Here is a 5,700-nt window from a genome sequence, read left to right on the forward strand (position 1 = left end):
TGGGCTGAGGACCGAACCATCAACCATCGTGTCAGGAGACGAATAATCTGCGACCTGAGCCACTGTTCTGAGAATAAGCATTACATGTATTCTTAAATGTAAAACTAAATTTCCACCATTAGGGGGCGGCGACATTGAAAAGGGCAGAGGATCGAATCAGCAGCCATCGGGTCAAGAAACAAATAATCTGCCATCTGAGCCATGCCACTCTGCTGAGAATAAGCATTACATGTATTATTAAATGTAAAACAAATTTCCACCATTAGGGGGGCAACATTGAAAAGGGCTGAGGATCGAACCATCAACCATCGTGTCAGGAGACGACTAACCTGCCACCTATAAGCGTAAAAGGAATAAGCGTAATCTTACACATATAGTTAAATGTGAAACTAATTTCCACTATTAGGGGGGCACCATTGATAAGGGCCGAGGACCGAACCATCAACCATCGTGTCAGGAGACGAACAATCAGCCACCTTTGCCATGCCACTTTTCTGAGAATAAGCATTACATGTATTGTTAAATGTAAAACAAAATTTCCACCATTGGGGGGGGGTGACCAGGATCGAACCAGCAGCCATTGGGTCAGGAAACAAATAATCTGCCACCTGAGCCATGCCACTGTCCTGAGAATTAGCATAATGTTACATTTATTGTTAAATGTAAACAAAATTACCACCATTGGGCAAATTGAAAAGAGCCGAGGATCGAACCATCAATCAATGTGTCAAAAGACGACTAATCTGCCACCTTAGCCATGCCACTCTGCTGAGAATAAGCATTACATGTACTGTTAAATGTAAAACAAAATTTCCACCGTTACGGGGCAACATTGAAAAGGGACGAGGATCGAACCAGCAGCCATCGAGTCAGGAAACAAATTATCTGCCACCTGAGCCATACCACTGTCCTGAGAATAAGCATAATGTTACATGTATTGTTAACAAAATTTCTACCATTAGGGGGGCGACATTGAAAAGAGCCAAGGATCGAACCATCAATCAATGTGTCAAGAGACGACTAATCTGCCACCTTAGCCATGCCACTCTGCTGAGAATAAGCATTACATGTACTGTTAAATGTAAAACAAAATTTCCACCGTTACGGGGGCAACATTGAAAAGGGACGAGGATTGAACCAGCAGCCATCGGGTCAGGAAACAAATTATCTGCCACCTGAGCCATACCACTGTCCTGAGAATAAGCATAATGTTACATGTATTGTTAACAAAATTTCCACCATTTGGGGGAGCGACATTGAAAAGGGCCGAGGATCGAACCAGCAGCCAAATCCATTTCACTTCCTGTTAGATTGACTCCACAAATACAGCAGTAAACACGATGGCCTATTATTAGGCCCATACCACATAGTGATATATAGCAGTGGCCCATGCATCATAATGAAGCATCATGCTAACACGGCCGCGGTTTGAGTGTCGCACTTCTATTTCTGGATAAAGCATATTTTTAACTTGGTAACAGTCTACAAAGACCACTCTGTTTGCACCCCCCCCCCGAACCAACCCCCCCCCCCTCCAACTTCTCTGGGTAGTTGTGAGAGGAAACCAGATCCTTTCAGCAGTGTCCAAGTGACATGAAACACCGCTTGCCATGCGGGAATTAATCAGTGCCGTGCAATCTGCAGATCAGTGGCACCGGTGGTGGTGCTGATGGTGGGGGAGCGGCGGCAGGCGTGGGGGGGGGAGAGGTACGGGGAGGGAGGGGGGGTGGGGCGGACACCTGCTATTCATCACTTCTAAGAGCGTTCAGAGAACCAAAGGGAGATAGGACGGAGTTAGCAACAAAGGAGGCTTTTGTTGTCTCTCGGAGGATCCGTGCTCACAAGAGGCGGGTTGGCAGCCATGATGGCGAGCACGGTGCTCAATTACACGCATGCAAAATATACGTTAATGCATCTTTGTGCAAGATCAGCCTCATAACCAAAGGTGGTGCACGTCTGCAAACCAAATACGCCTCAAAAAGTTGGCAAAAAGTGTTTTGGGAGCGGACAGGAAGTGATGTCAGAAATTCAGAGTTGAGTTTCAGCCGCCAATAGGTACAGGATTACCTGTTCGGGATTATCGTATCTAAACCTGCAATAAAAGCCTGTTGTTTCGGCGATCAAGTCTGGTGCTTGTGTGTCTCACCCAGCATTACACTGACACCAGGTGACGTCTTTGAATGCATCGTCTGAATGCTATACATTCATATTTTTTGTTTTTAATGAACTTCCAACCGGGCTGCACGGTGGTTATTGCACAGGCCTCACAGCAAGGACACCCAAGTTCAATTCCATCCTTGGCTATCTCTTTGTGGAGTTTGTATGTTCTCCCCCGTGCATGCTTGGGTTTTCTCCGGGTACTCCGGTTTCCTCCCACATTCCAAAAACATGCTAGGTTAATTAGCGACTCCAAATTGTCCATAGGTATGAATGATAGTGTGAATGGTTGTTTGTCTATATGTGCCCTGTGATTGGCTGGCCCCCCGTGACCCTCGTTAGGATAAGCGGTAGAAAATTAATGAATGTGCCGGGAGGGGGGGGGAGCAGTAAGAATTGTATTACAACACAATAAAACTAAAATAAAGTAAAATTATTCCAACAACATGCATGCTAGGTTAATTAATGACTCCAAATTGTCCATAGGTATGAATGTGAGTGTGAATGGTTGTTTGTCTATATGTGCCCTGTCACCAGTCCAGGCTGTACCCCGCCTCTTGCCCGAAGACAACTGGGATAGGCTCCAGCATACCCATGACCCTCGTGAGGATAAGCGGTAGAAAATGAATGAATGAATGAGCACTTGGGGGGGGGGGGGGGGACGAAACAGGAATAATTCTATTTCAACATTTTCTATACAAAGTACAACAATGAGTCTTGCACACAATAAAACTAAAATAAAGTAAAATTATTCCAACAACATGCATGCTAGGTTAATTGGCGACTCCAAATTGTCCATAGGTATGAATGTGAGTGTGAATGGTTGTTTGTCTATATGTGCCCTGTGATTGGCTGGCCACCAGTCCAGGGTGTACCCCGCCTCTCGCCTGAAGACAGCTGGGATAGGCTCCAGCATTTTGTAGTGGTAGAAAATGAATGAATGAATGAATGAATGACCACCGATGACCATTTAGACGTTAAAGCTTTAACTCCAACTCTTGAATCTTTGGTAGTTTTTTTTTGAAGTACTTCACAGTACCTTTCCTCTGTCTACTTAGCGTCAGCTTGGATTTACCTGACACATACCTCAGAACGCTTTGAAGAAGACTCCCGGAAAAATATTTACACATATCTTCGGAAAGACGGAGCCAAGTGATGACAAGCTAGGCTGGAAACTCCTCACTCGCTCGTGGTCAAATTCAGGATGAGGATGCTTTATTGATGACTGATTGATTTAGCTCAGTTAATTGGCCTTAAAAATCTGCTATGGTGATGGAAACATGAAGACAAGCCAAAGTGAGTCCCTGAGAACCGTGTGGTTCTTTAGTGCCTTGCCAATCCATTCTAAAATATTACTTTAAAATATGTAATATACAACTCATGTCTGACTTAAATTATTTTAGTCATTTTCTTAGCAAAATGCCAATAAATTCATCTAAAATACACTTTGGACCTGTAATTATGTGTATTAATATTTCAAAAGATGGCAGCTTTTATAAAGCATAAATAAATATAAAATCCAAATGACTATAAAAATGATTTTAAAAATAGTTAAAATAAATAAAAATAAAAAATGACCTAAATAAGTGTAAAAAATAAAATTACTTACAAAGGTAAGCATACGTCTAAACAATTATTTAAATAATAACAAAAATATGAAAGTAACAATAACTAAAATAGTTATAAAATCCTTAAATAAGTGTTAAAATATTACATAAAAACTACTTAAGTGGAAATTTAATAGATAATAAAAAATAGGAATAAATGAAATGTTAAATGACAAAAATAAAAATGAACATTTTAAATGACTTAAATAAAAGTGGAATAAAAATAACAAAAATGTAAGAAAATCAAAATAAATAACAAAAATAACTTACTTTAGTATAAAAAACAGCAAAAAGAAAACTGACTTAAATAAAAAATATAATAAAATGAACTAAAAATTAATTCAATCACAAACAACAGTTCACACTCACATTCATACTGATAGACAATTTAGAGGCACCAATTAAAAATGTAAAAAAAAAAATATATTATAACTGACTTCAACAAAAGTGTCAAAAAAGGAAAAAAAACATAAAATAAAATTGGAATAAAAATAACAAAAATGTAAAAGAAAATCCAAATAAAAAATCAAAAAAACTTACTTTCGTATAAAAAAACAATAAAAGTAAAACTGACTTAAATAAAAATATAATAAAATGAAATAAAAATTAATTCAATCACAAACAACCGTTTACATTCACATTCATACCTGTGGACAATTTAGAGGCACCATTTAAAAATGTAAAAAAATATATATATATTATAACTGACTTCAACAAAAGTGTAAAAAAAAAAAAAAAAAGTCAAATAATCTGGTTTTGTGAAAGTGTTTGGGGAATGTCTGCACAGCTGGAACAGCAAGGCTCTGGAATCCGAACCATGTCCACAAAACAGCTTCTTGTGCAGGCCCGAGCACAGTTTTTCCTCTTTTTACTTCAGCATTCGCAGTATTTCTCCTGTTACGGTTGACGAGAACTGTAGAAACACTTCTTCTATCAGGCAGGATCATCATTTACATAAGCAAGTACCTTTTTTTCCCATTTTGCATAGAAATATTCAAGGCAGCTTGCAAAATGATGTGCGGTTATCCAATTTGCCTGTAGAAACATGACAAATAGTATGAATATGAATGCCATTATGTTTACATATGCCTATTATATCTGGCATCGCTGTCATGTGGAAGCTCGTTTATCAGTTGTGACACCAGCAGCAGGGTAAATACCGGGTGTACGCGGATGGCCTTATGCAAGAGGACGCTATTCTTATGAAAAATATGTGTGTACTTTGTGGTGATGAGCTCGACCAGTGTGTCCAAAGTCATATTTTAAGCTTCCAGTGGGAAGTGAAAATGTCCGTCCTCCTGCAAAGATTTGGGGAATGTACCACGAGGCTGCTAGCCCGCAAGCGAGATGCACACAGACTCGAATCAAGTAGAATATAAAAGCTGCTAGTCCACTTATGATCACGATATTGGGGGCGTACATGGATGGCCGTACAGTGAAAAATGAAAGGAAATGTGTAGCTATGCTAATACGTTATATATATTGCAATGTCTCTCATATAAGTGGAAAAACTCTTCGTATCAACAAATGTACAACTTATTTTTGTTTTGTTTGTTTCTTATATTACACTTTTGAAAAATAACGTAATCATTTTTTTATTTAATATTTCAAATCCATGCTACAAAAATTATTTTTATTTTATTTTTTATTTTTATTTTTAATATTATGTTAATTATTTCTAAATTTAATACTACAGCTTTATTCCAATAAAATCGCACCTTTTTTGTCATTAAAATTAAATATTCAAATACAAAAATTTTAAAAATAATTCAATAAAATAAACAACATTTTCCTCATAATATTTTGACTTTATTCTTGCGACATTATAATGTATAATGTATAATGTGTATACTATAGACTTTTTCTGCAACCTAATTTCCCCCAAATTATAAAATTATTTTATTTTTTATTTTATTATAAGTTTATTTTTTATAAA

This window comes from Doryrhamphus excisus, linkage group LG16 (assembly GCF_037039965.1).
Source record: "Doryrhamphus excisus strain RoL-2023G ecotype Guam linkage group LG16, RoL_Dexc_Guam_v1.1, whole genome shotgun sequence".
Taxonomy (NCBI): domain Eukaryota; kingdom Metazoa; phylum Chordata; class Actinopteri; order Syngnathiformes; family Syngnathidae; genus Doryrhamphus; species Doryrhamphus excisus.